Here is a 21,223-nt window from a genome sequence, read left to right on the forward strand (position 1 = left end):
GCTGTAAATCTATACTGTCTTCTTCTTCCTTCACCCTGGAAGGGTCAGGATGGGGAGGCGGTCTCCACCACTCCTCCTCTGCCCAGACCCTGACAACTTGGTATGACAAGCTTCATCTGTCATAAATTAATGCTGTTACTGGATACGAAGAGTAATTAATATGATGTGAGATATTTGGAAGGATAGATGTGTGCTTGTTGCAAACACATATGTTGAATGCAGATGGAGGCGCACAACATGAACATTCCAACAGACAAACAAATTCCACTAACTGTGTCTTCCAGGAAAAAGGTAGGGATGAGTGCCTATAGATGTCGGGTGCAGGCTTTCCCACCCAACCTCTCCTTCCTGCCCAGCCTCGCCTTCTTCCCACTCAACACCTTGCCCCCTGAAGCAGCACCCCACAGGATCAGAACCTCCATGCAACAGCTGGTCAGCCGAGGATTCAGTCCTGGGGAGTGCTGGGCAATGCTCTGCGGTGAAGGCATCTGGTTTTTGAATGTATATTGCCTTGGTCATAAAGGTAATTTCTAGCTGTCATGGTCATAGCTATGTGGTCATAGCTAGTAATTATTGCCTCATCTGAGATGTGCATTGTGTGAAGCAGTCTCAAAACACTTGTGCTTTCAGGACTTGAAGTTTGTGTTAGCAGGGCAGGCTAGTTTGGGATCTATGCACACTGGCCTAACTGGTTTGGAGTCTGGACTGTCTACATGGTGAGTTGGGGCTAGGCTTGGGACAGAGCTGGGAATGCTGAGATGCATCCAGAAGCTGAAGTGTATCTCTTGTATGCTACGTGAGCCGCAGGGAAACTGGAGTTTGGAACTCAAGGTGAAAAGGAGTTGAGAAAATAAATAGTTCACATATGCTGCTGATGACGAGGGTTCAGGAATTGGGTTGCTCTGCTAGGGCTTTGGAAGGCTAGCCCTTCTAATCTCACCCTATATTTAGAACAAAATTATCCCGTGATTATAATAGATGAGGCCCAGCTTCTCTTGTGTTCTTCAGAGACACATTTCTTAATTAGATGAAAAATGAGTCTGCAAAGTAATTTGCTGACTGACTGAACTCTGGTTTTTTGCCTTAGGATGCAATCAGTATTTGCACCATGAGTTTAGGACTGAACTGAGCTTGCTGCCTGAAGCAAAGTCCAAATCCGTTGTCCTGCCTGCCCACTCCACTCCTGCCCACAGCCAACTGTGTAGCACATAATGCTGCGCCCAGAGTCCATACGGCCCAAATGTCCCATTTTTACTTAGACATCTCAAATTTAAATAAGTCACCCAAGCTTCTGATTATATCCTGGGACATGTGTCCTTCCTCTCTTGGGCAGCCACCACACAGAAGTGGGACTTTCCCCTCTTCTCAGTGTCTTAATAACTTAGGAGGGAAAGAAGGTGGCTGCAGTGGCTGTTGGGAGAAGCAGAAAAAGACAGGTGTGATGGGCTGGCAGTGGAGCAACGGCGGCCAAGTGAGGAAGCAAGGAGGCCTGCCTGTGTGGAGCCAGCTGAGGGAGGAGGCCAAGAAGGGCTGGTTGCGTCAGGCTGGCCAAGGAGGAGGAGCTGGCAGAGGGAGAGTAAGATAAGGGGGAGGCAGGGGGATATGGGAGGCATGTTGGTGGGGGGGGGTGTCCAAAATTGGGATTATAATGAGTTGGAGGGTATGAGAGACCAATTCCTGCCTGGCCCCCATCATCCCTGTCCTTCACACCGAACCTAATGGGCCATGGGTAAGATACAACTCCTAATAAGAGGCTATAAAGAGATCACTTATTCCCAACTTAGTTATCACAAGAAGCAGTTTTATCACCTGCCTTTCTCTTCGTTTAGACCAAGATGCAGAAGTGAGAGATGCAAAGCTCTCAAACATGGGGTTTAAATGTGCAACAGGTACATTTTCAAGTCACACTTATTTCAATTCTCACCACTTGTCATTATGAAGTCTAGCTTGTTAATGGCATTGCACTGTTGTTGGGTGATTGATCAGAAGGATGAGGGAAGTTTTTGCCCCCACTCTCCAACAGCCCCCCCCCCCCCAAGGCAGACCCTGCACTTTCCAACTCTCAAGGGTGGGAAACTCTCAGAGTTTCCACGAAAAAGAAGCGGAGAGGATTACTTCACAGACAATTTCTTTGGTCGTCTCACTTGGTCACAAGGAATGGTCATGGGTCTTAGTTACATCTCGTTTGGATTACTGTAGCGTGCTCTGTGTGCGACTGTTTAGAAACTCTGACCGTCTCAAAGGGCTGCAGCCAGAATGTTGACCAAGGCTGGTTAAAGGGAGCAGACAACTCCCTTGCTAGAACTGCCCCACTTGCTACTGGTCTGTTTCTGGGCACAATTCAAAGTGCTGGTCCTATACAGCTTAGGTCCAAGCTATCTGAAAAGCCACATTCCCTCATACAAACCTGCCCAGGTAATGAGATCTTCTGGCGAGACCCTTCTCTCAGTCCTGCCATCCTCACAGGCATGAACGGTGGGGACGTGGGAGAGGGCCTTCTGGGTGGCTGTCTCCAGACTCTGGCACTCCGTGGAGAAGTTAGACGGCCTCTTTCCTTGTCCTTCTGCCAGCAGGTGAATACTTTCTTTTTCCAACAGGCTTTTGGGAACGACTGCTTTTAATGAAAGGATTGGTTCTGTGCAGTTTTACTGTAATTGGTTTTAATAGAGTATATATAATCATTCATATATATGTTTGTGTGTTTAATTGTTTTTAATTGTTGTTTTTTCTACGTTTTTAACAGTTTTTGTTTTTAAGGTGCCTTGAGTCCTGTCAACACAAATGGTGGGGTTTAAAGAAATATATAACAACAGCAACAACAATAATAATCAGAGTGGAAGAGGAGGGGACCTTTCTGACTCCTGGAGCTGCTCTGCGGAGCAAAATGAAAGCTGTGTCCCCAACACAGGAAAATCTTAACTCTAGTCAGTTTAGTACCCTACACATTCTGATTTATAACTTTCCTTCCAAGGTGGCTAAATACTTGCTTTCCTTTTAAGTATGCTCCAACTCTTTGGCCCCGCGAGTCATGGACCCTGATGCAGCTGCTCCAATTGCACCCTGGATAATCTTAGCCTTGGTTAAAAACACACCACAAAATAGAATAGTGTGCCACATCCAGATTGCCAAAATAACATTGTGGTGAAGGTGAGACTCGAGCAGAAATTTGATTCCCTTTGTTTTTGACAGCAAACCTACCGAATCTGCACTTTCCAAGATAATGTGCAAACAAAAAAAATAGCCATCCTTTCAAGTTTGCATGTCTCTTATTTTTGCGTTGTGGTTCTCTAACCAAGCAACGCTTACACAAATATTGGGAGACTGTATAAAAATTAATATATTGGTGAAAATAACACGGAAAAAAAATACAAAAATGTGTTTATTCAGAGAAATTTTCACTAAAATGCTGATGAATTTTCATGAGTTTTCTTTAATGCAAATTACTGCAGAAATGTGTAGAACTGAATTTAAAATTTGAAAAATGATAAACTGAGGCAGATGAAATGCAAAGATCTGCCCATCCCTTGTATGGGTTTCAACAGCTGCAGTTTCCCAGTATTCTGGAGTATCAGGGAATATGGGCACATGTTAAACCAAAAGTGCAATGTTAATTTAGTTTTATATAAAGAAACTGTCCCGTCCCCCCCCCACATTTTTTTTTGTTTTGGTATGTGGGCAGACCTTATTTGTTGATGAGGGAACCTGTTGTAAGGCTTTAACACAAAATATGTAACATACTAGTTTTAAACAGCCCCCATCTTTCCCCCCCCCCCACTTTCTAATCAGGCAAGTGAGAGCATCATTTGGTCTCCTATCAAGCCAAGAGAGGAAATGTATACTCCTGTCATTCAGAGGCTATTGAATTCCAAATCATGTTTTAACTCCTGGTTTATGAGGCTGAGTCAGGCTTTAGGAAGCAAAGAAATCACGCAGTGTTATTTGTATTGTTAATAAAGCCTGAAATTAATTCCTTTATTCAAAGAACAACACACACTGCTTTCTGCTCTAGAGAGATTTCTTTTGTAAGAATGGAAGCGTTTAAAATAGCAGCTCTTTCCATTCTGCATTTATTACAGCAGTCACATTTATCAAAAATCTGATAAGGTTTTAAACATAGCTCTTAATTGTCATGGATCTTTAATTAAACCTCTTTTACTTTGCTCTGATCCTGGTCCCTTTTAAAAACATGGGGATTTGGGAAACACATTGTGAAACAAATATTATGGGTTGGATCCAGAGAAAGGCAGTCACACGTGGGTCCCATTCATTTTCACTTTTCACATTTCTTTCAATGCAATCTAATTGAGATTGAGTCTGGGTCTAAGCCTCTACGTATCTTCAAGAGGGTCACAAGCCTGACGCTTGGCACCAGCAGTTGGCATCACTGGGCACATGTTGGGGGCCATGTAAGACTTTGGATAACAGAGGGCAAAGCCCTTGGTTATTTGGGATTTCCACTCTTCCTCACTATCCGTCACTTTCCTTTTGAGTGGCAGCGGCTAAAACCACACATACATCCAGAGGTGGAGCAATGTGGGGGTGGTGTGCCCTGGATGTCATCCCTGAGGGGGGTGACAAATTCCCAGCCAGGTCCGATCGCAGCTGCACTGGATCGCACCCCCCAGCCTGGCCTCTGCACTGGATCACGCTTGGGTCGGGAGTTGCAGGGGGCAGCGCGCTGTTACCCCATGCTCCTGGCTGGAGGAGGCAGGCAGGTGAGCAAACAACAGAGGAGGATGGTAATGGACACCGGGCACCCCGTCCTGTCCCTATGGGTGCTGTGCACCCTGCCTTGTCCTTCCCTATGGGCGGTTCACCCTGCCCCTGGGCGTACCACCCCAGGTGCCCGAGAGGCTTCCTCCGCCACTGCATATGGTGGAGGCTTCTGTTTCTTCTTGCTTCCCTTCACCCTTACCAGGGTGGAGGTGGAGCTTGTAGGGTCTCAGCCTCATATAATGTTAGCATATTTGAATCTATTTAGTCCAGGGGTTGGCAAACTTACCGAACAATGGGCCAGTCAATGCTCTGTCCGTCGGAGGATGGGCTGGAGAGTGTGCGCATACGCGCTCTTCCGGGTCAGAGGAGCGACCGTGCATGTGTGCACACACTATTTCCAGTGCTCCTCCGACTCAGATGTGCACTGGAAATAGCATGTGCACATGCGCACAGGCGCTTCTCCATCCTGCATGCATGTGTACACACTATTTTCGGTGCACGTCCAGGTTGGAGGAGTGCCCGTGCGCACACGCACAGGCATCATCAACCCGGAAGTCAGTCCCTGCACTGCCCCACGCTGCACCGCACCAGTAAGAGTGGAGGGGGGGCAGGGGTCACCATGGGCCAGATAGACGAGCCAAAGACAAAGGAGATGGTGTTGGACTTTCGGAGGAAGAGAGGAGAACTAGCCCCGCTGTACATCGGGGAGGGCTGTGTGGAGAGAGTCGCTTCCTTTAAATTCCTAGGAGTTTATCTCAGTGAACACCTTACTTGGAAAATCAATACAACCCAGGTGGTTAAGAAAGCCCAGCAGAGACTTCATCTCCTCAGAGTATTGCGAAAGAACGATGTCAATCAACATTTGATAATCTCCTTCTACCGGTCCACAATAGAAAGTGTCCTGGAATAGAAAGCGTATCATGGTCTGGTACGCTGGTTTGACATCAACTGATAGAAAGTGCCTACAGAGGGTGGTGAATACAGCACTAGATATTATGGGCTGTCCCGTGAATCCGCTGGATGACATCGTGGAAGAACATTGCCTTAGGAGAGTGAGGAAAATTCTCAGGGATGATTCACACCCTGGCCGGCACTTTCTGGATCTCCTGCCCTCGGGCAAAAGATATAGAAGCACCAACAGGGTTCTATCCTGGGCTGTTAGGCTGCTGAATGAAAAGATAACAGGGCATCTGACTTTCGGGTTTGGTGGGTGTGCGTCAGTAAACGAGGGGAATTAAGACTAAGAGAGCTCGGTGGGGGGTGCTCGTGTAATCTCACTGTATACAAGTTGTACAAGTGACAATAAAGTATTTCAATTTCAATAAGCCTTAGGTTGCCGACCCCTGATTTAGTCAATGAAGAGGTTAAAACCATAGAGTAAGCTATTCTATGCCATTATTCCCCACCTTGTGAGGAAATGGGTCACCAGCTTTTGTTATATATCTCTCTCCATGTGGATTTCAGTACGTAAGGCGGTATGAGCTGGTCTCTCCAGATACATGGCTTTAACTAACCTCTTTTGTTTCAGAACAGAACTGAGTCTGAAACTAGTTCCCCCCCCCCCCATACCAGTAGTTTAGAAACTTTTACCATTTGTCACTGAGCAACATTTGGACTGCTTGTTCATTTTTTCCTGAATACTGTATGGAAAAGCACATGAATCTGACCTTTTAAGAGTTTTGTAAGTAAACCATATTATGACTTACCAAGCATGTGGTCTATCTCTGTGCTAGGGAAGTGGGATAGTTTGGAAAGAATTTTTAAAAGAGGACATTTGGGGACTCACTGGAAGGTCACATGTTAAAGGTTTTACAGCCTATATTTCAATACTTTCCTTTGCTGCGTGTTTTGCAACGTTACCAAAGTGTGCTTGGCTCAAACTTGGGGCTTTGCTTCCAGGATTCCAACAGAGCAAACATATGGTGGGAAGAGCACTAATAAGTCCTAGCAAATGCATATTAATACCAACTTCCAGGGGTGAAACTAGGCTTTATTTCACCCAGGTCAAAGACCCAGTTTGGCACCCCCTCCATGTGCATTTGCATACATACACACAAGCTGGGAGCCTCAATGGCGCCCCTCTAGAGGCTTCACCCAGGCAAAAAGTCCAACTACCCCTCCCCCACATAGCTACAGTTCTGCCGACTTCTCTTACATCACAAGAGGCATGCTTCCCTCAACATCCCTCCTCTACCCTGCACCCCAGAACTCACTCTCTAAGTTGGTCTTCAACAACTCTCCATTTTTCCTTTTCTTATCGATGTTTCAAGTATCTACGCAATTCAACTTAATTTGCTTTAAGACTTTCATTGTGTGAGCCTTCCTTCTCACTGTGCTTCAAGCCTTCTTGAACCTAGGCTACCATTTCTTAGGGCATCACTACTCTACAACTTTAGACTGGTTTGAGACCAGATTAGTTCCTAGTGTTTACCCCCAAATAAGGGACGCGGGTGGCATTCTGGTCTAAACCACTGAGCCTTGAGCTTGCCAATCAAAAGGTTGGCGGTTCGAATCCCCGCGACGGGGTGAGCTCCCGTTGCTCGGTCCCAGCTCCTGCCAACCTAACAGTTCAAAAGCACGTCAAAGTGCAAGTAGATTGATAGGTACCGCTCCAGCGGAAAGGTAAACAGTGTTTCCGTGTGCTGCTCTGGTGTCAATGTTCCATTGCCCCAGAAGCGGCTTAGTCATGCTGGCCACGTGACCTGGAAAAACTCTGCGGAGCAGACAAATGCTGGCTCCCTTGGCCTGTAAAGCAAGATGAGCACCACAACCCCAGAGTTGTTTGTGACTGGACTTAACTGTCAGGGGTCCCTTTACTTTTACCTACCCCCAAATAAATGTCCAAAGTGTAACTTAGTGAAGGTACTGAGGATTCATTGTCATGGGGGTACAGTTTTTATATTACAAACAAATTTAAAGACTAATATATATTTGTCAACCATGGTTTAACAGGATAAACATGTTTACACCTGTATAAGAGGCATGCTTTCATCATGTCACCCCAAATCAAGTCATGGAAAATATAGATTGTGAAGATATTGAATTTACACTGTTATAGATTTCCAACCCCACCACAGAACTATAGTTTGGTGGCAGAAATGATCAATGAGGTAAAGCAGGGCACAAGCTGCAGCTGAGTTAAATTTCAACCACAAACCTTTACAAATGAACGGCTTTCTCCAGGATCTGAAATTTGGTGCTTGTGACCTTTTGCATCATTTCAAATTTACAATGCATTTATCAGTGGGTTGCTTGTGTATTCATGATTCAGTATTCAGGTTATGTAACCTATTTATATAACATGGTAGGATTTGCTAGGTGAATGGAATTTTAACTGAAGCTGTGGTGTGAATTAAGTATATGTAAGGTACTAAAATTAAATCCAAGATCCCAATTCAGATACTTGCTTGGGCCAATAGGAAAAGATAAAGACAAGAATTTGGCCATGCTTGGAACATGGCATCTCTTTTTTAAACCCCCCCCCCCCCACAATAACATTGACAACAAAGGAACGCACTCATATAAATCAGGTACATGAACGTGTACAGAAAAGTTAGGGAAACTCGGACTCTTAAAAGACTTCTATGGTACTGTTTGTTTGTGTGATGCACCTGGATCTATAGACGATGTTCAGGGTAAACCAAGACAAGTGAAGCAGAATCAAATTTCATAAAATTCACTGAAAACGTTCCACTATTTATCAACCAAAGGCCATCTGGGTATGTTTTTTAGAACTCTCCCAAAAGGTCTGTAGGGGGAGAGAACTCCACATTATGAGCACTGCGAGCCCCACCTTTCCACCCTCGCTGCTGGAATCTGGCATACAGACGTCAGCAGGAAAACATTGCAGTCCCTGGCGACGCTATGCTGCTGAACTCAAAGTCAACGGATGACAAAGGGACATCACAAGAAGACTCCGTCATGGAAATGGTGGACTAGACAGTTTAAGCAAAACTGATTCTATTCACTTCAATCTAAAAGGGGGCTGTAGGCTTCTCTCCTATTGTAGGTGAGAAATTAGTGTAGTTAGAAAAATAGTACTCACCTATAGCTGCATTTGAGGTTTGGATATACTATTCTTATTAGGGATATGCTTGGTTAATCAAATTGCAAGTGTTTAACTGACGGCAAAGCTGCCCCTGTTTAATTGGACAGCTCTGCTTTTCAAAACCATCAGTAAAATACAAATGTCCAATTCAGAGTGCCTCTAGACAGTCACTATTTTGCAGGTGTTCATGTGCACACTGTAAATTTTTTTTTTACAAGTAATCATATTTATTAAAATTTCCAATAATAACAGAATAAAGAAGATAGAAAAGATAAAGAAAGAAAAGAAAGAAAAGAGACCAATTTTAAACCCTTATTTTCATAACCTTCTTTCTGGGACTCCCTCCTTCCCCTCCCGACTGTATTCCCCTTTCCCTACATTGGTTCCACAAGTTCTCATTCCCAATGTAACCTAATATGTTATGCCTAATAGCCAATTTAAATTACAATCTTAACATCACTCCTCACCTTTAACAAAATAGAACAAAGATTTTTTTCCCCAAAATCTACCCCGTTTCCTTCCACGAATTCCCCCTTTTCTAAGATAGAAAATAGAAGAAGGTTCCAGAAGTTGATTACATAGCCTTTGGATTCTAGAATTCCCCCTCCCTTCCCCGGTTTAGATTCCCTATGTCCATCAGTCTGTATGTTGTCGGCCTGGAGGTCTCAAGTCCACAGCCAAACTTTCTCAATTCATCTTGCCGGTTTTCTTTAAATTTACTTGTTTTGATGATGTTTAATTTCAAAAGTCCAGTCTAATCGAGGCCTTTAATTTCCCTTGATCATTGTTACTCCTCCCATTGTTCTTGCCGTGGCGTAGTTGGTCCTTTACTCTTTTGTTTCTTACTTTCTCAGGTTTCTGTCTTGTTCAGCTGCAAAACCATTCTTATTCTGAAATCTAGTATCACTACAGAGGTTTGTTATTCAGGAGCTTACTTAAATAGAAAGATTCTATTGTGTTGTCACCTCTGTAGACAAAACAAATATTTCAGTTTTGCTACTTTCCCAGGAGCTAAGACCAGTAGTACACATCCCAGAGTAGTTTTCCATATACGCCGCTTGTAATGTCCCAAAGCCCCTCTAGAGGGATTGCAATAACTTTGTGTCCTCTCATCCAAAAGTCAAATTGTTGTTTCTTTTTCCACCCGACATTTTGTATCCATATTTATATCCAATTGTATCAAAATTAACCAGCAAAATACTTGTAGCAAAGTCCTCTTTATATTCTCAAGATTTGACAGCTACTTTGACAGCTGTCAAACTCTCCATCTCTCTCCACCAGGTTCTCTGAATCGCCCCGGTTCCCGGGGGGGGGGTTTGCCTTTTCCCTCTCACCCTCGACTCTCCTCCAGCACAATTCTTGTAATGATTCCATCGTGGAATTTGGTATTTTTAATCAGCAATAAACTTCTGAATTGATCTTGGTTTCTCAGTCCTTGTTTTAGCATGTTTACAATCAGGGAGGGGACTGACTTCCTTTTTAGATCCCCCCCGCTCGTACCGAATCCGAAAAAAAAAATTCCTTTTTTTTTTCCTCCTTTTGTACCCGGTTACCCAATTACTCACGGGTTTTTGTTAAATGTCCGAATTTCAAATGGAAGAAGCCAGCGCTCTCCGACGAATGGCATGCGGCTGCACTCGGCAGGGGAAGCGATAGACTCAAAGTACCACGCCACTCCCAGGCACCCGATCCATAGCCTTTAAAAAGGCTCCTTCACGAGTCGGGAGGGCGCTGACGGTACCAGCCGAGTCCCCATGTCCACGGGCCCCGTGCCCGTGGTTTTTAAGGGTCCCCGCGTCGCCGGCGCGGTAGGACCCAGCCCCTGCCGAGCCGACTCCCTCCGGAGCTCGGAGGGAGTCCGCCATTCGGCGATGGCGCCAACCCGGAAGTCTCCCATGTGCACACTGTAAATTTAGGTTGTGGAATTTTAAAAAGCTGACTGTTGCCCTACTACAACAAATCTCACTTTAAAAAAGAATCAGTCTTTTTGCAGTTTAAAAGTGATAGGGAAATGCATTGAAAAATAGGGTATGAATGAATGAATGATAAATGGGAAGACACAAACACCCCGTAAACAAATTAGGATTGAAGCACAACTGTTGAAGGTGTCTGCCACATAAGATTGTGCTCCATAGTCAGTTTAGAAGTATGCCGTCTTATTTTCTGGTTGCTGTTGTTTGATATTGTTTAGTTTTCTTTGTTGAACAGGGCTGAAGCTAAATCCTAACTTTCAAACAAACAAAAAAAGATGCATTGCAGAGCAGGAAACTTATTCAGACATGCTTATACTTAGGTCCTTAGAACAGTGTGTTTTTCTTCCTTGGTGTTGACTTCAATGCTCATGTCTGCCAATCCATACTCCATAAGAACTCCACATTGACTGCAGATGTGTGTCTGTATTATTTCCCCTGCTTTCAGAGATACATTGGATAGGTGACTGTACAGTTTCATAAAATAGATTATAGCCTTACCTTTTCAAGAAAGATACATTATGTTGGCTCATTGAAAGGAGTGGGCATTTTCTACCCACCAGCTAGTTAAGGGGCTACAATAGCAGAGGCTGGGATTTAAGGGCCATCGACCTCAGTCAGGCTTCTCAGGGCTTGTCTACACTTTGCCTTTCCCGCACCTAAAAAGCATGGTTCTGAGTGGCCTTCCGCTTCTCCTGTGCTTTCTAGGCAGGGGTCTGAGCAGTTTTCCATTTGCACCCCCACTTTCCCCAGAAAACCCACTCTTTACAACTGAATCAGAACGGAAAACCTTGGACTCAGCTACATTAGTCAAAAAACCAGTGTTTTAATGCATTATAAACATGCAACATATGGCACTGTAGAGCACAAAACTTTTCTATGTGATTTTAAATAGTTTTTTTTATTTTGTTAAAACAATTTCATGACTTATAGTGTTTTCCCCCTGTGTGTAGATCCACTCTGCTTGAGGTTTGCTCCAATTCAGCAGTAGGCAGCAGCCAGGCAATCAGAAGTGTGGACAAGCACTTACAACCAATCAGGGGCTAACTCTGCCCATCATTGGCTCTTGCTCTCCCTGTATTGGCCTCCTTGCCTTCCACCCCACCAAGCCCAGTGGACACCCCCCCCCCCGGCCTACAGTCTATTTTTACCCCAATTAATTTCCACAGAGACTGAGATCTCTTCCAGGCACCTGCTTTATTGAACATCCCTCCGGAGCTGGCAGGAAGGTTATACAGCCTCAGTTGTCCATTGAGCATTCATTTTTAGACAAGGAGGTTATACAATGTTGTATCATACAATTGTTACCCCACATGCAAACATTTGCACATCATTTTCTTTACTAATGGGGGTGGAGATAGGTAGGTTTGTTGTGCAAGAATGGCAAATCCACTGTCATTTCACAACCTGGATTTTCCAGTATGCTATGCAAAACAGCTGCAAAACAGAAGTACAGTGGTACCTCCGGTTGCAAACGGGATCCGTTCTGCGCATGCGTGAGCGGCAAAACCCAGAAGTAACCCTTTCCGGTACTTCTGGGTTGCCCCGGGACACAACCTGCAAAGACGCAAGCCCCAGCGTTCGCAACATGAGGTATGGCTGTAGCCTGGAAGCAGCCACCATCTTCTCCAGGTTTTCTGGTTTTCCTGCCCGCTCTGTGCCTTCATATCACTATTTCTGTGGACTTTTGGCAACATGGTTGCCAAAAGAGATCCAGCTGCCTACCTACAAAGAGTGAGGTTCATGTGCTAAGCTAAATATTAAAGTTGGCAGTGGGGTTGGAGTGGGGGAGAAACCTTAAAAGGGGGTTATTCAGGATTACTTCAGCTTTCATTTAATTCATATTTATTAATTCTGAAATAAATATGAATGGGGCCCTTTCATTTTCATTTTATATGTTCCAAACACACATCCTAATTAGCATTCGTTCTAAAATAATTCAACCTAAATAAAAGATGAGTACTATATTAGCAACAGCAAATTGAATGCTTCCAATATTTCTATCCATTCTAGAAATACCTGTTGAAACCATTTTGTATTCAGTGAGTTTTCTTTCCAGGTGTGACCATTTAAGGAGGATGAATAAGTACACTTCAGAATTAATGTTTTCTTGGAAATAATGTCCTCCAAGTACTTAACAGGGTAGACTGATTTAAAATTTGGTTTTTAATTCCTAAAAATAGGACTGATAGAAACCAAACTTTCCATTTTGTAAATCACATGTTCCTTTTTCTTTAAGTATCTATTCTAATTTAGTTGCTGGAGGAACTTAGAAATAATGAGTTAGAAGTTTAATCCACGACTGAGTCTTGCCACCCACAGCTGAACTGTACATAAAGCCCCTAGCATGAATCTCACCTCTACCATAAATTCACTAGGTCTTAAGTCAATCCGCCCCCCCCCCCCCGCGCTCAGCCTCAGTTCCCATATATGCAATATTGGGGATAGTAACATTGGCTTATTTACCTTACGGGGTTTTGTAAGGTTTACAGGACACGGAAGCACTTTGGACACTTGAATGCACTATACAACTATACAAGAAGTAGGTAAAGCCCAGCAACATGTTCCAGCCATAGCTTTGCCAAGGCCTATCTGCATAACTACAGCTTGGTGGTGATGGACTTGACTTGCAGGCCTAGTTAGGTCCGTCACACCTCTCTGGTGCATGAGGCCCTTTTGGGCAACCCACACCCACCTACAGTCACCTGATGCCATATGATGTGTGGCATGGGAAAACCAAACACCCTTTTTGCAGAAGAGGAAAGGGCGATTGCTTCCTCTGGTAGACACCTGCTGGCAGGGGCTGTCCTGTTTCACTGCCTGAAGCTAAATGGGAAATTGCCACTTTTGTCACCTGCCTACCCAACCTTCACTCACTGGGGTTGTGTGTCTGTGGTGGCTGCAGTTTCCAGAAAGCTCTCACTGGAAGCTGCTGAACAACCCCAGCAGGGACTAGTAGGATTCTGCTACCAGAGGCAGCTGCTTCAGTCTGCCTCACTGGCAGGTCAGCCCTGTGCACTGGCAGATCAACACACCACACACCATAGAGCAGAGCTCAGCCAGGTCACAGCCGCCTTCCCCTTTTTCTTCTCTCACCACTGACGTGGGCTGTCTTGTAGAAGCAGTCCACCCTGAGCGCCCATGACTGTAGTAGTCTGCGTACATGAGATGTTACTGCTTCCCATACCATCCTTGACTCAGGGTGCATCATGACTCTCTTGGTGGAAGAGCTCCAAGCACCACTGGTGAATACAAAGTTGAAGGGGAGGCACTGCCCAGGGCTCAGTATGCAACTACCTCCGCAACTGAGCATTGCACAGCAACCACAGGGCTCTGGATGTTGTCCTGTGCACATTTAGAATGGGTGCACGGAAATCCTTTTAAAAGCAATGCATGCAGGATTCACACCCATCGTTTTCTCAGATGCATCCATCTTCTACATAGGAATAATAATAATAATAATAATAATAATAATAATAATAATAATTTATTTATACCCCACCCATCTGCCTGGGTTTCCCCAGCCACTCTGGGAGGTTTCCAACACAATTATTAAAATACAATAGTCCTTCAGATATTAAAAGCTTCCCTAAATAGGGCTGCCTTCAGATGTCTTCTAAAAGTCTGGTAGTTGTTTTTTCCTTTGAAATCTGGTAGGAGGGTGTTCCACAGGGTAGGCGCCACTACTGAGAAGGCCCTCTGCCTGGTTCCCTGTAACTTCGCTTCTCGCAGTGAGGGAACTGCCAGAAGGCCCTCGGTGCTGGACCTCAGTGTCCGGACAGAATGATGGGGGTGGAGATGCTCCTTCAGGTATACAGGACTGAGGCCGTTTAGGGCTTTCAAGGTCTGCACCAACACTTTGAATTGTGCTCGGAAACATACTGGGAGCCAATGTAGATCTTTCAAGACTGGTGTAATATGGTCTCGGCGGCCGCTCCCAGTCACCAGTCTAGCTGCCGCATTCTGGATTAGTTGTAGTTTCCAGGTCACCTTCAAAGGTAGCCCCACGTAGAGCGCATTGCAGTAGTCCAAGCGGGAGATAACTAGAGTGGGCACCACTTTGGCGAGACAGTCTGTGGGCAGGTAGAGTCTCAGCCCGCATACCAGATGGAGCTGGTAAACAGCTGCCCTGGACACAGAATTGACCTGTGCCTCCATGGACAGCTGTGAGTCCAAAATGACTCCCAGGCTGCACACCTGGTCCTTCAGGGGCAGTTATCCCATTCAGGACCAGGGAGTCCTCCACACCTGCCCACCTCCTGTCCCCCCAAAACAGTACTTCTGTCTTGTCAGGATTCAACCTCAATCTGTTAGCTGCCATCCCTCCTCCAACCGCCTCCAGGCATTCACACAGGACCTTCACCGCCTTCACTGGTTCTGATCTGGAGAGGCAGAGCTGGGTATCATCCGCATACTGATGAACACTCAGCGCAAACCCCCTGACAATCTCTCCCAGCAGAGGGAGATGTTCATGTAGATGTTAAAAAGCATGGGGGAGAGGATAGAACCCTGAGGCACCCCACAAGTGAGAGCCCAGGGGTCTGAACACTCATCCCCCAACACCACTTTCTGAACACGGCCCAGAAGGAAGGAGCGGAACCACTGTATAACAGTGCTCCCAGCTCCTCTACAGTCCAGAAGGGTGTTATGGTCGATGGTGTCAAAAGCCGCTGAGAGATCCAGCAGAACTAGGAAACAGCTCTCACCTTTGTCCCTAGCCCATCGGAGATCATCAACCAGCACAACCAAGGCAGTTTCAGTCCCATGATGAGGCCTGAATCCCGATTGGAAGGGATCCAAATGGTCCGCATCCTCCAGGCATGCCTGGAGTTGTTCAGCAACCACCTGCTCAATCACCTTGCTCAAGAATGAAAGATTTGAGACTGGGCGATAGTTGGCCAGATCTGAAATGTTTTTTTAAGAAGCGGTTTAATAACTGCCTCTTTCAGCGGGTCTGGGAAGGCTCCCTCACAGAGAAGCCAGGGCTCAGGATTCTATTGCACATGTGTGAACAATGCATTTTTAAAAAAGGTGCCACCACCCATTTCACCTAAAAGCAAAAACAGAGGCAGGGGTTGTCAGGGAGAAAAGCCATTTTAATGTATTCTACTGGAGGGAATTTCTGCATTTTTATGCTTTTTCTTTTTTGCTTTTGACCCTGCCCATCAATGGAATGTGGCCCTCCAAAAGTGTGCCATATCTGAATCTGTTCCTGGGGCCAAAAAAGGTTCCCCAGGAACTACGTAGTTACAAACAAGCAAACCTGTTTCTTTCCATCTCTTTCTCTGCACATCCAAGGATACTACGCAAGAATGCTTACTTGCAGACCAAGGCTATATCTGAAAACAGAATAGATGAGCAGGAGTGTGGACTGAGTCAGCAGACGTTTCCAGAAGCAGGGGCTTCTGGAAGCAGGCAAAATAATGTTTCTCTCCATGAAATAGAAAGCAAATGTCTATGCTGCTTGATTGAAGGTGATAAATGCTGACAATATATGGCGTGCTTAAATTTGATATTAGAAATTAGTTATTCCCCTAGGTTGGTGGTGGTAGTGGTAATACACTTATACTGCAACTGAAAACGTAAAATGGTTTATTTTATTTTAAATAATGGATTTTAACTACATCACTGCTACAAGCCTCATTTCCCAATGCAGTTGAGAGTGCATTGTGTGATGGATCCCTTTTCATTAGAGATGCTAATTATCAAGTTTCTATGTTGACACTTCTGACATATCGGAGATAAGCACTCAGCATATTTGTTATGCAAGGAGATTTTGTACTATATCATAGAATCATAGAATCATAGAGTTGGAAGAGACCACAAGGGCCATCGAGTCCAACCCCCTGCCAAGCAGGAAACACCATCAGAGCACTCCTGACATATGGTTGTCAAGCCTCTGCTTAAAGACCTCCAAAGAAGGAGACTGCTGCCACACTCCTTGGCAGCAAATTCCACTGTCGAACAGCTCTTACTGTCAGGAAGTTCTTCCTAATGTTTAGGTGGAATCTTCTTTCTTGTAGTTTGGATCCATTGCTCCGTGTCCGCTTCTCTGGAGCAGCAGAAAACAACCTTTCTCCCTCCTCTATGTGACATCCTTTTATATATTTGAACATGGCTATCATATCACCCCTTAACCTCCTCTTCTCCTCCTTATCTATGCCTCTCATCACCACATGGCAATGGAAGCATTTAATTATGTCTCTGAAACGCAGGGAAAGGGAGGGGGAGAGGATTTGGTCACTGGGGATGTTTCCTGCAAGTTGATGGTAGCAAAATTATTTCCAAAGTGGACTGCAGGTTGAATATTGGAACCCGAGGTCCTTCTTTGAGGACTGCAGTTTCATAACATGTTCCGAAGCACATTTAGCAATACAGTTTTCAATTAGTTTAGGGACTACAGGCATTGAAATTAGTCCTGTCATACTGTTTCAAAAACGTTTAGTTGAACAATCACCCATGCTTTAATCAATTGATGAAAATGAAAAGCTTGAGAAAGATGTCATTTGAGCTACTGAGGGAAGCATACAAACTTATAATTTAAAAACGAATGCTATTGCTCCTTTTAGAAGGAAACTCGGTCAGCAATATTTTCATTCTCTGTTCCCCATGGAATAGGCACACTGGCTCAGAAAGTAAACAAGCGCCCCTCTTACTAGCAGCCCCACCAATTAAAACTTTTCCTTTGTCATCATGATCCCTAAAACTTGAACCCAACACTGCCCAAAGGAAGACCCAGATGAGGAACAGATATAGGTTTCTCCTCTCAGGAGATGCCTTCAGCACCTCCTCCCAGGCTGTAGACAAAAACAGGGAAGTGGACTGGCTGTGTGAATCAAGCATGACAATCCAGCAATCTTGAGTAAACTTCCACTGATTTCTAATAAATCTGAGTAACCAGCAAACGTCATACTGATCAGGCTGTTGAACCTTTGCTAGAACAAAAGTTGCAATAGTTGTTCCTATCTGTACTCAAATTAGAGACCAAAAGCAGTACCATATTTTTTGCTCTATAAGACTCACTTTTTTCCCTCCCAAAAAGTAAGGGGGAATGTGTGTGCGTCCTATGGAGTGAATACAGGCTGCACAGCTATCCCAGAAACCAGAACAGCAAGAGGGATCACTGTGCAGCGATCCCTCTCGCTGTTCTGGCTTCTGAGATTCAGAATATTATTTTTTCTTATTTTCCTCCTCCAAAAACTAGGTGCCTCTTATGGTCTGGTGCATCTTATAGAGCGGTACGGTATTTTGATGGTGCTACCTGAAAATTATCAAATTCATTGAAAACTTGTAAGCTACTGAGCTTGAAATATTTCTGTGAAAAAGCTTATCCAATGGGAACACCCATCTTTTATCCTAGGATTCATTAAATGCATGATTTAGGATTTATAAAAGAAAATACTTTTATCCTAGGATAAAGATGGGTATGGGTTAGGGTTATAGGGTTAGTGTTGGAGTTGGTTAGGGATTGGGTTAGGGTTAGGGTTAGAAGTAGGGGTTAGGGTTGAGGTTAATGTTAGGTTTAGGGCTGGGGTTAAGATTAGGTTTACAGTAAATGTTTGGGTTATAGGATTAGGGTTATGGTGAGGGTGAGGTTTAGGATTAGGGTAAAGGTTAGGGTTATGTTAGGGTTAGGGCTGGGGTTCAGATTATGTTTAGGTTTAGAGTTGGATTAGGGTTGGGGCTAGTGTTGGAGTTGGGGTTAGGGATGCAGTTAAAGTTAGGGTTAAGGTTGGGGTCAATGTTAGTGTTAGGGCTGGGGTTAAGTTTAGGGTTAGGATTGGATTAGGGTTATAAGATTAGGGTTTAGGGTTTGGGTTAATGTTAGGGTTAGGGTTGGAGTTAGGGTTAGAGCTGGAGTTAGGGTAAAGGTTAGGGTTAGGGTTAGGATACAGTTAAGGTTAGGGTTTGGGTTAAGGGTTAGGTTAATGTTAGGGTTAGGTTTATGTCAGGGTTAGGGCTGGAGTTAAGATTAGGGTTAGGGCTAGGGTTGGAGTTAGGGATAGGGTTATGGTCAATGTTAGCACAGGAAGCAAAGATTTCCAATAAAGAAGTGCAAACACATGTAATAATAAGTAATACACTGCTGTAATCCAGTTTTCCATAAGTTCACCATAGAGATAAATAGCCAAACATGTGTAATGCTGTATGAACTTTTGCAAATATGTAGAAGGAGGAAGGTTGCTTGCATTCATTCTGACCTGGATCTCACATTAAATACAGGGTCGCTTCTGGTTGATGCCACAGCTCATCTTGGCAAGTTTTTGACGTATAGTTTTCAGTTTGAACAGCCTGAGGACAGAGTATCCTTGGGGATATAAACAAGTGTGCTTGACCCATACTTATACTAGCTGATTGAAGCTGATTTTTAACTTGGCCTTGGCCTTTCTTAGATTGGGTTTTTTTCAAATAAAAACTAACAAAAGATGCGGAGAAGGCCTTTGATAATATTTCTTGGAAGTTTATGAAGAAAAATCTTGAAGGGATGGGAGTGGGACGGGGGTTTGAAAATGGTATAGAGGCAATATATTCAGAACAAAAAGCTAAATTGATAGTTAACAATGTGATGACAGAAGAGTTCAAGATAGAGAAAGGAACACAACAAGGTTGCCCCATATCCCCTTTGTTATTTATTTCGGTCCTGGAGGTGCTCTTAAATATGATCAGAGGGGACCGGTTGGTTGAAGGGATTCAGGTCGGAGATAAACAGTACAAATTGAAAGCTTTTGCAGATGATTTGGTTTTGACATTGCAGAAGCCAGAATCTAGTACGAACAGAGCTTTAGAATTGATATATGAGTTTGATCAGATGGCAGGATTTAAATTAAACAAGCAAAAGACAAAGGTTTTGGAAAAAAACTTGACAACTGAGGAAGTAGAAAGATTTCAGAAAGAGACAGATTTAACAGTTGTTAAGAAGGTAAAATACCTAGGAGTTAATATGACTGCTAAAAATTTGAATTTATTTAAGGATAACTATGAAAAGTGTTGGACAGAAATTAAAAAGGACTTAGAAAGTTGGTCAAGATTAAAACTTTCCTTGTTGGGCCGAATTGCTGTGATAAAGATGAATGTATTGCCAAGAATGTTGTTTTTGTTTCAGACCCTACAGATTGTGGACAGAGTGGAATGTTTTACAAAGTGGCAGAGAGATATTTCTAAATTTGTCTGGCAGGGCAAAAAGCCCCGAATAAAATTTAAAATTTTAACGGATGCAAAGGAAAGAGGGGGGTTTGCCCTGCCGGACTTAAGGTTATACTACGAAGCTGCGGCTCTCTGCTGGATGAAAGATTGGATACTTTTAGAGAACACTGATGTCCTGGATCTGGAAGGGTTTAATAATGCTTTTGGATGGCATGCATACTTGTGGTACGACAAGGTAAAAATTCATAAGGCTTTCAAGAGCCATATTGTCAGGAAGGCCGTGTTTAAGGTCTGGGTAAAATACAAAGATTTATTAGAAAATAAGACCCCAAGGTGGCTGTCACCTATGGAAGCCAAGGCCCCGAAAAGACTCAATATGGAGGCCAATTGGCCGAAATATTGGGAAATACTAGAGAAGGAAGGAGTTACTTGGAGATTGCAGAGTTTTGAGAAATTAAAGGAGAAAGTGCAAAATTGGTTACATTATGCTCAGATTAGAGAGGTCTTTAAGCTAGACAAGAAAATAGGTTTCCAGGTGGAAAAATCGAAATTAGAAACTGAACTGTTAGAACCAAAAACTAAGATACTTTCAAAAATGTATAACTTGTTGTTGAAATGGAACACGCAGGATGAAACTGTCAAATCAGCTATGATAAAATGGGCACAGGATATTGGGTACAACATTATGTTTGCTGACTGGGAAAAGTTATGGACCACCGGGGTGAAGTTCACGGCATGTAATGCCTTGAAAGAAAATATTATGAAAATGATATACAGGTGGTACATGACCCCAGTCAAGCTGGCAAAAATATATCATCTGCCTGATAATAAATGTTGGAAATGTAAGGAAACTGAAGGAACATTCTTTCACCTCTGGTGGACGTGCCCAAGGATTAAGGCCTTCTGGGAAGTGATTTACAATGAGTTAAAAAAGGTATTTAAATATACCTTCCTTAAGAAACCAGAGGCCTTTCTTCTGGGCATCATGGGCCAAGGGGTGTTAAAGAAAGATCAAACTTTTTTTATGTACGCAACAACAGCAGCAAGAATACTCATCGCAAAGTATTGGAAGACCCAAGATTTACCCACACTGGAAGAATGGCAGATGCAACTGATAGAATACATGGAGCTGGCGGAAATGACCGGCAGGATTCGAGACCTGGGAGAAGAGATGGTGGAAGAGGACTGGAAAAAATTTAAGGACTATCTACAAAAACACTATAAGTTGTATGAATGTTAGGAGAATGCACGATTGAATGAAATATGGCTCCAGTAATCTTATTGTAAGACATATGAAAATAAATGAAAAGGATGTAATTTGGAGTAACACTATTGGAGATTTATA

The 21,223-nt window shown here is 43.8% G+C and overlaps 1 long non-coding RNA gene across 1 annotated transcript; it reads left to right on the forward strand.

Annotated features, from left to right (window-relative positions):
* Window positions 1-627: 627 nt before the first annotated feature.
* On the forward strand, window positions 628-5,807 carry LOC308460667. The gene is made up of 3 exons (XR_013978704.1): window positions 628-716; window positions 1,830-2,573; window positions 5,463-5,807. It is a non-coding gene; the product is annotated as an uncharacterized lncRNA (long non-coding RNA).
* The last annotated feature ends 15,416 nt before the right edge of the window (window positions 5,808-21,223 follow it).

This window comes from Podarcis pityusensis (assembly GCF_964106645.2).
Source record: "Podarcis pityusensis genome assembly, chromosome: 13".
In the NCBI taxonomy this organism is placed as follows: domain Eukaryota; kingdom Metazoa; phylum Chordata; class Lepidosauria; order Squamata; family Lacertidae; genus Podarcis; species Podarcis pityusensis.